Here is a 12,010-nt window from a genome sequence, read left to right on the forward strand (position 1 = left end):
TCCTGACCTCGTGATCCACCTGCCTGGACCTCCCAAAGTGCTAGGATTACAGGCGTGAGCCTCCACGCCTGGCCATATATATATATATTTCTAAATAGCTAAGGAGTTGAGATTAAAACTTAGGAGCTGAAGACATCAGTAATAATGAGGGTACTGATAACAAAAACCTATCAGATTCAGCCAACATAGCCTACAGAAAATACACAGTCTTCAGTGAATCTTTATAAAAATAATGACAGAAAATGAAGTATGTATTCAATTTACGAATAAGAACGAGAAAATAAGTCTAAAGAAAGCAGGAAAGGGGAAGAATTAATAATAAAAGCAGACCTTAATAAAATAGAAAATAGTCCAGTAAACTTAATTGACAAAACCAAAAACTAGCTTTTTAAAAAGACCAGTAAAATAGACAGTTTTATAAAGAGAAAATGTATAAAACCAATTTAAGAAAATTTATAACCAATTTAATAAAGAGAAAAGACATAAATGAACTATATAGGAATGAGAAATTCAACATAAAATGAACTCAGATGATTTTCAAACTTATGAGAGTACGGTATCCTATTAAGTTTGAAACAATCTGCTGGGCGCAGTGGATCACTTGAGGTCAGGAGTTTGAGACCAGCCTGGCCAACATGGTGAAGCCCCATCTCTACTAAAAATACAAAAATTAGCCGGGTGTGGTGGCACATGCCTGTAATCCCCACTACTCAGGAGCTGAGGCATGAGAATTGCTTGAACCTGGGAGGCAGAGGTCGCAGTGAGCCAAGGTTGCGCACTCCAGCCTGGGCAACAGAGTGAGACTCTGTCTCAAAAAATAATAAAATAAATAAATAAATTTGAAAATCTAAATGACCTGGGTGCTTTTTCTAGGAAAATATGTGATAACATTGGTTCAAGAAATAGTAGGGAACCTGAATAGATCACTAAATATAGAGGACATTGTAACATTAAAGATTTCAAGCCCAGGCAATTTTTAAGCCTAGATGCTAATTTTTTCAAATCTTAAGGACCATTTACTTCCCAGATTACATTGTCTTTTCCGGGACATAAAGGTAGTAAATTTAGGAGCTTATTTTATAAGGTGGGCACCACTTTCATAGAAACACTGGGTGAGGCCAGGCATGGTGGCTCACACCTGTAACCCCAGCACTCAGAGAAGCCGAGATGGGTGGATCTCTTGAGTCCAGCCTAGCCAACATGGCAAAACCCTGTCTCTACTAAAAATAAATTTGGCTGGGCACGGTGGCTCACGCCTGTAATCACAGCACTTTGGGAGGCTGAGGCAGGTGGATCACCTGAGGTCAGGAGTTCAAGGCCAACCTGGCCAACATGGAGAAAGCCCTTCTCTACTAAAAATACAAAAATTAGCTGGGCGTGGTGGTGCACACCTGTAGTCCCAGCTACTTGGGGCGGTGGAGGAGGTGCGAGCTGAGGCATGAGAATTGCTTGAACCCGGGAGATGGAGGTTGCAGTGAGCCGAGATCGTGCCACTGCACTTCAGCCTGGGAGACAGTGAGACTCTGTCTCAGAAAAATAAAAATACAAAAATTAGCTGGGCATGGTGGCACACACCTGTAATCTCAGCTACTATTTTGAAGGCTGAGGCGTGAGAATCACTTGAACCTGGGAGGCAGAGATTGCAGTGAGCTAAGATCATGCCACTGTATTCCAGCCTGGGTGACAGAGTGAGACCCTGTCTCAAAAAGGAAAACAAGAAGATTACACTCTAATGATTTCTGTGAACTCAGATTAAACATACTAAATAATATAATAGTGGAATCCAGTCGGATATGAAAAACATTGCTCATTGCCAAATGTATTCATCCACTCTCATGCTGCTAATAAAAACATACCCAAGACTGGGTAATTTATAAAGGAGAGAGGGCGGCCGGGCGCAGTGGCTCACGCCTGTAATCCCAGCACTTTGGGAGGCTGAGGTGGGTGGATCCACGGGGTCAGGAGATTGAGACCATCCTGGCTAACACAGTGAAACTCCGTCTCTACTAAAAATAGAAAAAATTAGCCGAGCGTGGTGGCGGGCGCCTGTAGTTCCAGCTACTCGGGAGGCTGAGGCAGGAGAATGGGGTGAACCCAGGAGGCAGAGTTTGCAGTGAGCCGAGATCATGCGGCTGCACTCCAGCCTGGACGACAGAGCGAGACTCCGTCTCAAAATAAATAAAGGAAAGAGGTTTGACTCACAGTTCAACATGGCTGGGAGGCCTCAGGAAAGTTAAAATAATGACAGAAGGGGAAGCAAACATGTCGTCCTTCACATAGTGGCAGAAAGGAGAAGAATGAGAGACGAGTGAAGGGGGAAGCCCCTTATTAAGCCATCAGATCTCATGAGAGCTTACTATCATGAGAATAGCATGGGGGAAACCACCCCCATGATTCAGTTACCTCCCACCGGGTCCCTCCCACCACACGTGGGGATTGTGGGACCTACAATTCAAGATGAGGTTTGGGTGGGGACACAGCCAAACCCTATCACCAAGTATAATTTTTCCCATGATTACAAGGTTAGTTCAACATTAAGAAATTTATGGCCGGGCATGGTGGCTCACACCTGTAATCCCAGCACTTTGGGAAGCCAAAGCGGGTGGATCACGAGGTCAGGAGTTCAAGACCAGCCTGGCCAACATGGTGAAACCCCATCCCTACTAAAAATACAAAAAATTAGCCGGGTGTGGTGGCTCACACCTGTAGCCCCAGCTACTTGAGAGGCTGAGGTGGGAGACTCTCATGAGCCCAGGGGGCAGAGGTTGCAGTGACCTGAGATCGTGCCATTGCACTCCATGCTGGGCAACAGAGTGAGACTCTGTCTCAAAAAAAAAAAAGTGAAACACCATATGATTAACCCAAAATATAGAAAATGGTGTATTTTTAATACCCATTCCTGATTGTTTAAAAAAAAAAAAAAAAATCCTGTAGGAAAATAACAGGATATTTTCTTAACTTGATTATGGCTACCTACCAGAAATTTACAACATACATTAAAATATAAATACTAGGTGCATTCCCATTAAAGTCAGCAAGAAACTAAGAGTTCCTGTATCTCTGCATCTATTTAAGTATATATTTGAGATTCCAGCTCATGTAGTAAGGCAACAAAAAGAATTAGAAATATTGGAAAAGAAGCAGCCAAACATTTATAGGTGACAGCATCTACAGAGCCAACCTAAGGGAATCAACAATTAGAATTAATGGTTTCAGGGCCAGGTGGGGGTGGCTCACACCTGTAACCCGAGCACTTTGGGATGTCAAGACTGAGGCAGGAGAATTGCTTGAAACTGGGAGGCAGAGTTTGCAGTGAGGCGAGATCATGCCACTGCACTCCAGCCTGGGCAACAAAGCAAGACTGTCTCAAAAAAAATAAATAAATAAAATGGGTTTAGTATGGTAACCTGAAACAAGATGGCATACAAAAATAAACTGTTCCTGGCCAGGCGCAGTGGCTCACACCTTTAATCCCAGCACTTTGGAAGGCCGAGGCGGGTGAATCACCTAAGATGAGGAGTTCAAGACCAGCCTGGCCAATATGATGAAACCCCATCTCTACTAAAAATACAAAAATTAGCCAGGCGTGGTGGTGCGTGCCTGTAGTCCCACATACTTGGGAGGCTGAGGCAGGAGGATCGCTTGAACCTGGGAGGCAGGGAGGTTGCAGTGAGCGGATGTCATGCCACTGCACTCCAGCCTGGGCAACAGTAAGACTCCGTCTCAAAATAAATAAATAATAAACTGTTCTTGTTGTTGGATAATATAGTAGAAAAGATTTTTTTCCTTGTTTCTGGATGAAAAAGTCAGTATTGGACAGATATCACAACTCTTAAAATAATAAAATTAAATGCAATCCCAATCAAAATTCAAACTAAATTTCTCATTAACTTGACCAGCTTGATCTTAAAAATCATTTGGAAGAGAAAAATAAATAAAATATTTTAAATGATAAATGGGAAAGCACCTGAATCTATCAGATATACAAATATTATTATAAAATGTGGAATAGGCAAATAGGTTAGGGGAACAAAGTTCAAAGACATGCCCATTTATGAAATTTAGCATGGGATAAAGGTATTAAAAGCCTTAATGTTGAACACATACAGAATAACAGTATAAAGTGGTAGAGAAAATATACCCTTTGGGTAGAGGTGGACTTCCTCAAGGTATAAAATGTAGAAACAATAGGAAGAGTGGTAAGTTTGACTATTATCAAAATAGAAAACTTCTGTGTGAAGAAAGGCCTCAAAACAGGCCAGGCACTGTGGCTTAGGCCTGGAATCCCTGCGCTTTGGGAGGCCAAGGAGTTTGAGATCGGCCTGGGCAATGTAGGTGCAAGATTTTATCTTTACAAAAAATTGATTTAAAAAATAGTCTGGCAGCCAGGTGCAGTGGCTGACGCCTGTAATCCCAACACTTTGGGAGGCCGTGGCGGGTGGATCACTTGAGGTCAGGAGTTCAAGACCAGCTTGGACAACATGGCAAAACCCCGTCTCTACTGAAAATACAAACATTAGCCAGACGTGGTGGTGTGCACCTGTAATCCCAGCTACTCAGGAGGCTGAGACAGGAGAATCACTTGAACCCGGGAGCTGGAGGTTGCAGTGAGCCGAGATGGCACCACTGCACTCCAGCCTGGGCGACAGAGCGAGACTCCATCTAAAAAAAAAAAAAAAAAACAGGGATGTTGGCGCAGTCTTGGGACCTACCTGGGAGGCCTCAGTGGGAGGATCCTGGGAGGTCTTGTGCCACTGCACTCCAGCCTGGGTGACGGAGCAAGACTCTGTCTCAAAAAAAAAAAAAAAAAAAGCAGGAAGTTAATTGAAAAAATCAAATTTTATGTGGGTATATAAAAGTAATCCCACAATTTATAGAAATATTTTCTTTAAAATTATTGTGAGTTCAAAACGTGTGTGTGTGTGTGTATAATGCCATTCTCTTACTCTGTGAATTGCCTGTTCGGGGTGTTGCTACATTTTTGTTTTGTTTTGTTTTCTGTTGTAGTGTTTACATTTTTCTTGTCGATTCCTAAGAGGACTTTAGTGTACTGAGTCACCCATGGTCATATGTTGCAAAGAAGTGTCACAAAGTGAAAACTGTCTTTTCCTTGATACTACCTTTAGATTCATGTTTGGGAAGACCTTCGCTAATCATGACTACATAAGTATTCACTTTTACTTTCTTAAGGCCTTTTTGTGTTCATTTCTTTTTATAGTAATGTCTAAGCCATCTGGAATTTATGTTTGTTGATTATACAAGAAAGAGATCGAAGTGCTTTTTCTCTGAGTCATTTTCCACATGCTGAAACATTTATTGAATAGTCCTTTCCTTATTGATCTGAAAACACCTTCTTATAAAACCTTGCATTGGTTTTTGGACTTGCTGTGCTTTCAGGAGCCAGAAGAACATTCTTTTGATTATAGTAGCTTTATATTAATAATACATTTTGGCCAGGTGCGGTGGCTCACGCATGTAATCCTAGCACTTTGGGAGACTGAGGCAGGCGGAACACCTGAGGTCAGGGGTTCAAGACCAGCCTGGCCAACATGGCGAAACCCTGTCTCTACTAAAAAAAAAAAAAAAAAAATTAGCTGGGCATGGTGGCGCCTGCCTGGAATCTCAGCTACTTTGGGAGGCTGAGGCAGGAGAACCTCTGGAGCCTGGGAGGTAGAGGCTGCAGTGAGCCGAGCTCGCACCACTGCACTCCAACCTGGGTAACAGAGTGAGACTCCATCTCAAAAAAAAAAAAAAGAAAAATACATTTCAATATGAGGTAATAAATTCTCCTAAATTTTTTGTTTTGTAAACCTCCTTGCTTCTCTAAATTATTTTTCCAAAAAGCCTCAAGTGTTTTCCATAGTAATTTTGATTTGGGAATGGAGTGAGTGACTTGGTAGAGGGTGCCATATGCCTTTTTGCCTTTCCCCAGTTTCCCCTACTGTTAACATCTCACATTTATGTGGTATATTTATTATAATTGATAAGCCAACATTGACACATTATTACTAACTAAAGTCCATAGTTGACATTAGGGTTTACTCTTTTTGTTGTATATTCTGTTGGTTTTGACAAATGCCTAATGTTATATATCCATCAATCATACAGAATAAATTCACTGCCCTAAAAATCTCAGCCTCCACCTATTCATCCTTCCCTGCCTCTCTAAACCCCTCATATTTTTACTGTTACCATAGTTTTGTCTTTTCCAGAAAATTACAATTATATAGCTTGTATCCTTTTCAGATTGGCTGCTTTGACTTAGCAATATGTACTTAACATTTCTAGGCCGGACGCGGTGGCTCACGCCTGTAATCCCAACACTTTGGGAGGCCAAGGCGGGCGAATCACTAGGTTAGGAGATCAAGACCGTCCTGGCTAACACGGTGAAACCCTGTCTCTACTAAAAATACAAAAAAAAATTAGCCGGGTGTGGCGGTGGGTGCCTGTAGTCCCAGCTACTCGGAAGGCTGAGGCAGGAGAATGTCGTGAACCGGGAGGCGGAGCTTGCAGTGAGCCAAGATTGCGCCACTGCACTCCAGCCTGGGCGGCAGAGCGAGACTCTGTCTCAAACAAAACAAAACAAAAACCAAAAACATTTCTCCATGTCTTTTCATGACTGTAATATATTTTTAAGCGTGTTTTGTTGTTGTTGTTTACTTTCTTGCTTTAAAAAACTGACCTCTGCAGTTAGTTGAGGTATTCAGGTTTCTCCCGTGAATCTGTTTGAACATCATATATATTTGGCATTGATTGGATAGTGGTTTTTCCCTGGCCTGTGTGAAATACACTGAAGGTCTGCACCTGCCCGCGCACTTCACATTGTACATGGGAATATGCTATAGCTGCACATGTTCATGTAGTGGCGTTAGATGCCAAATAGTTCTAGGGCTTAGTTTAAGATTTGGGTACTTTTGTCAGGAAACAACAGATGCTGGAGAGGATTTGGAGAGATAGGAACACTTTTACACTGTTGGTGGGACTGTAAACTAGTTCAACCATTGTGGAAGACAGTGTGGCAATTCCTCAAGGATCTAGAACTAGAAATACCATTTGACCCAGCCATCCCATTACTGGGTATATATACCCACAGGATATAAATCATGCTGCTGTAAAGACACATGCGCTCGTATGTTTATTGTGGCACTATTCACAATAGCAAAGACTTGGAACCAACCCAAATGTCCAACAATGATAGACTAGATTAAGAAAATGTGGCACATACACACCATGGAATACTATGCAGCCATAAAAAAGGATGAGTTCATGCCCTTTGTGGGGACATGGATGAAGCTGGAAACCATCATTCTCAGCAAACTATCACAAGGACAAAAAACCAAACACCACATGTTCTCACTCATAGGTGGGAATTGAACAATGAGAACACTTGGACACAGGAAGGGGAACATCACACACCAGGGCCTGTCGTGAGGGTGAGGGGAGAGGGGAGGGATAGCATTAGGAGATATACCTAATGTAAATGACAAGTTAATGGGTGCAGCACACCAACATGGCACATGTATACATATGTAACAAACCTGCACGTTGTGCACATGTACCCTAGAACTTAAAAATATTAAAAAAAAAAAAAAAAGATTTGGGTACTTTTTGCCTGACTTTGTGATCTATAATAAGGCATGAAAGTAATTTTTAGATCTTATTAGTGACTCAGCTTTCAAACTGGTATTTTCCACTTCTTTTTAAATCTTCTGGCTCAGTTTAATTGAAGAATACTCTGAGACTGCAGGTTGAGCTGTTTAAATCCAGGTACTGTTTGCACTGTTTACCTGTGTGAATTTGAATTTTGTTAATATAGGGCAACAAAAACAAAGTACATGAATGAATTGGATAGTAAGGTTGAAATAAGACTATAACTATAATCTAAATTTCACATGTTTATGTTTATAAAAACAGCTATATATTTTCATTGATTGTCAAAGTAACTATATATTTTTTATTTTTATTTTTTAAATTTATTATTATTATTATTTTTTAAACCGAGTCTCGCTCCGTTGCCCAGGCTGGAGTACAGTGGCGCAATCTCAGCTTGCTGCAACCTCCACCTCCTGGGTTCACGTGATTCTCCTGCCTCAGCCTCCCAAGTAGCTGGAATTACAGGCGCGTGCCACCATGCCCGGTTAATTTTTTCTATTTTTAGTAGAAACAGGTTTCACCGTGTTAGCCAGGATGGTCTCAATCTCCTGACCTCGTGATCCACCCGCCTCGGCCTCCAAAAGTGCTGGGATTACAGGCGTGAGCCATCATGCCCAGCCAGTCACTATACATTTAAATATAAACTATTTAATATGCTGCTTCTATCCAGCTTACATGTTGAGGTCCCTGTTGTCTTTTAAACCTTTTTCTTTCTTTTTTTTTTTTTTTTTTTTAAAGACAGTTTTGCTCTTATTGCCTAGGCTGAAGTACAATGGCGCTGTCTTGGCTCACTGCAACCCCTGTCTCCCAGGTTCAAGCGATTCTCCTGCCTCAACCTCCTGAATAGCTGGGATTACAGGCACGTACCATCACTCCCAGCTAATTTTTTTATTTTTAATTTCACCATGTTGGCCAGGCTGGTCTCGCACTCCTGACCTCAGGTGATCGCCCGCCTCAGCCTCTCAAAGTGTTGGGATTACAGGCATGAGCCACTCCACTCGGCCTGTCTTTTCAACTTTAAAAGTTTGATAATGATGGAATCTATAATCATATTGCCTATATTTTCACTTTCTATGCAGTGACTATTGTTTCTAATTATTGCCTTAAGGTAAAAAATTAAAAAGGCCCTCTGAGTCTTCAGAGGAGGATTAAAATATTCTCAGTTTGTGTTAGTTTTTGTTTGTTTTTTGAGATAGTGTCTGGCTCTGTTACCCAGGCTGGAGTGCAGTGGCTCAATCTCAGTTCACTGCAGCCTCCGCCTCCCGGGCTCAAACCATCCTCTCACCTCAGCCTCCCAAGTTGTTGGGACTAAGGTATGTGCCACCATGCCTAGCTAATTTTTCTGTTTTTTATAGAGACAGATTTTTGCCATGTTGCCCAGGCTGGTCTTGAACTCCTGGGCTCAAGCAGTCTGCCTGCCTCAGCCTCTCAAAGTGCTGGAATTACAGGTGTGAGCCACCCTGCCTGGCTTTTTTTTTTCTTTTTTTTAAAGAGACAGGGTTCAGGCTGGAGTAGTGCAATGGCATGATCATAGCTCATAACTCTGGGGCTCAAACAGTCCTCCCGCCTTGGCCTTTCAAAGTGCTGGGATTGCAGGTGTGAGTCACCATGCCCAGCCTGTGTTAGATCTTTTTATTCTTTGGAAATTTTTGATTTCCAGAATGAAATTGCTGATCATTAAAAAAAAAAATTATATATATATGTGTGTGTGTGTGTGTGTGTGTGTGTGTGTGTGTTAACTTTTTTTATAAGAGTGAAATGTAGGCATCTATAAAGATGATCAAGATGTGATCAAGGTCAAAATTGTTGACTTTCTGGAGAATTCATACAAAGCCCTTTTACATACCACATCACATTGCATTTCACTGAAAGATGGAGGGTATTCTATATAATTGTATTAGAAAGAGAAGACACATCGTAGGCCAGGCACAGTGGCTCACTTCTGTAATCCCAGCACCTTGGGAGGCCGAAGCAGGTGGATCACCTGAAGTCAGGAGTTCAAGATCAGCCTGACCAACATGGAGAAAACACGTCTCCACTAAAAATGTAAAAATTAGCTGGGTGTGGTGGCACTTGCCTGGTAATCCCAGCTACTCTGGAGGCAGAGGTTGCAGTAAGCTGAGATTGCGCCACAGCTCTCCAGCCTAGGTGACATGGCAAGACCCTGTCTCAAAAAAGATTAAAAAAAAAACACATCATAGAAGAGGAAGGCAGATTCTTTTGTAGTTACTAAGTGTGATGATAGGGTGTTTACACACGTGTAAGATGTGCCTCCCTCCAGCCTTGTTATGATGTCACATTACCCGACTGATGTGAAAAAAAAAAAAAATAGAAGAGGAAAGCAGTGCCACAAATACAGGAAACTACATTGAGAAAGTTACATGCTGAGTAGCTTCTATTTTCTGTGTGGAGTTGGAGGTCAGCTGAAGGATGGGATGCAATTAGGTGGTTTTGGTTTTGTTTTGTTTGTTTGTTTGTTTGTTTTGAGACTGAGTCTCTTTCTGTCACCCAGGCTGGAGTGCAGTGGCACGATCTCGGCTCACTGCAACCTCCGCCCCCGGGTTCAAGTGATTCTCCTGCTTCAGCCTCCCAAGTGACTGAGACTACAGACGTCTGCCACCACGCCTGGCTAATTTTTTTTTGTATTTTTAGTAGAGACGGGGTTTCACTATGTTGGCCAGGCTGGTCTCGAACTCCTAACCTCGTGATCTGCCCACCTCAGCCTCCCAAAGTGCTGGGATTACAGGCGTGAGCCACTGCGCCCGGCCGCTATTAGGTATTTAAAAGGGAAAAAAGGACCAGTCTAGACAACATACTGAGACCCTATCTCTACTTAAAGAAAAAAAAAATTAACCAATCATGGTGGCATGTGCCTGTAGTTCCAGCTACTCAGGAGGCTGAAGCAGGAGGATCCATTGAGCCCAGGAGCTTGAGGATGCAGTGAGCCATGATTGTGCCACAGCACTCCAGCTTGGGCAACAGAGCAAGACCTCATCTCTCTTTTTTTTTTTCAAAGAGTGAGGAAAGGGGCCCGGGACAAGTAAATGATTCATCAGGTGGCAATGAATGACAGCCATATACTATGACTTGACCTATCCTAATTCTAAAAATATAAATCCATTATTAGCAGTATGGTAGATAATTGAATATCCTGCTCTTCAGTGCAGAGTAAAAACTGCTCCATCAACAATTGGAAGCTATATTTAATCAGATAATTCTGGGGATGCTTATTATGAATATGACCTGATTTTAAGGGATCTTATTGTTTTTTAGGGCTTGACTTACTATACAGTGGTCTTCCTTTGTTTAGTTTGCTGTTTCATGTAATCTGCCTGTATACTTCTGACACTTCTGATAAATAGGTCTTTTAAAATTACTGTTTTCATTAAATTGCTTTTTCTTGCCTTGAATGTCCTACATAGTCTCTCTTTCTAGCCATTTCTCTCATTATTTTAATGCCACCTGATTTAGAGCAGTTTTTTTTTTGAGACAGAGTCTCGCTCTGTAGCCCAGGCTGGAGTGCAGTGGCACAACCTGGGCCCACTGCAAGCTCCGCCTCCCGGGTTCACGCCATTCTCCTGACTCAGACTCCTTAGAGCGGTTTTAAGTAATAGGAATGATTATAGCATCTTTGCCTTGTTCTTTGACACAAGTGTTTCCAGTGTTCTGCCATTAACTATTAGATTTATTGGTTGAAGGTTTGAGAGATTTCTTTTTTCCTGATGTTAATGAACATTCTTAATGAAGACCTTTCCGTTAATAAGGAATGTTTAAAAATCAAGAATGTTGAATTTGTTTCTGTTTTTTGAGACAAGAGTCTCACTGTGTCACCCAGGCTGTAATGCAGTGGTGCCATCTTGGCTCACTGCAATACTCCACCTCCCAGGTTCAAGTGATTCTCCTGCCTTAACCTCCCAAGTAGCTGGGATTACAGATGTCCAACGCCGTGCCCGGCTAATTTTGCATTTTTAGCAGAGCTGAGGTTTCACCGTGTTGGCCAGGCTGGTTTCAAACTCCTGACCTCAAGTGATTCACCCGCCTCAGTCTCCCAAAGTCGTGGGATTACAGACATGAGCTACCACGCCTGGCCAAGAATGTTGAATTTGATAGATGTTTTTAGATAAACATTGAGATCTCCATAATGTACCATTCTGATTCACTTGGTCCAGCTCAGCTCCCTGCCTAGGTAATACTTACTATTTCCTTTAAGTCCTCACATCTTGCCTTTATAAAAAGATTCTTCCATTCAGTCTCATTTCTCTCATCTTTGAATTAAATTTCATAGACTTCAGTAGCTTTTATTTTGCTCCTCAGATAGGTTTACAAGATCCTAGGAGGCAAGGGACCATATATAACT

At 42.0% G+C, this 12,010-nt stretch overlaps 1 protein-coding gene and 1 non-coding gene across 4 annotated transcripts in view; both read left to right on the forward strand.

Moving 5' to 3' along the window:
- PAFAH1B1 (platelet activating factor acetylhydrolase 1b regulatory subunit 1) overlaps nucleotides 1-12,010 on the forward strand; it is a 92,758-nt gene that overhangs the window by 53,581 nt on the left and 27,167 nt on the right. The gene's annotated exons all lie outside the window — the stretch shown is intronic.
- LOC129018537 (small nucleolar RNA U13) lies at nucleotides 9,868-9,966 on the forward strand. The gene has a single exon (XR_008495355.1). It is a non-coding gene; the product is annotated as a small nucleolar RNA U13 (small nucleolar RNA).

The sequence above is a fragment of the Pongo pygmaeus genome, chromosome 19, assembly GCF_028885625.2.
Source record: "Pongo pygmaeus isolate AG05252 chromosome 19, NHGRI_mPonPyg2-v2.0_pri, whole genome shotgun sequence".
Lineage (NCBI taxonomy): Eukaryota > Metazoa > Chordata > Mammalia > Primates > Hominidae > Pongo > Pongo pygmaeus.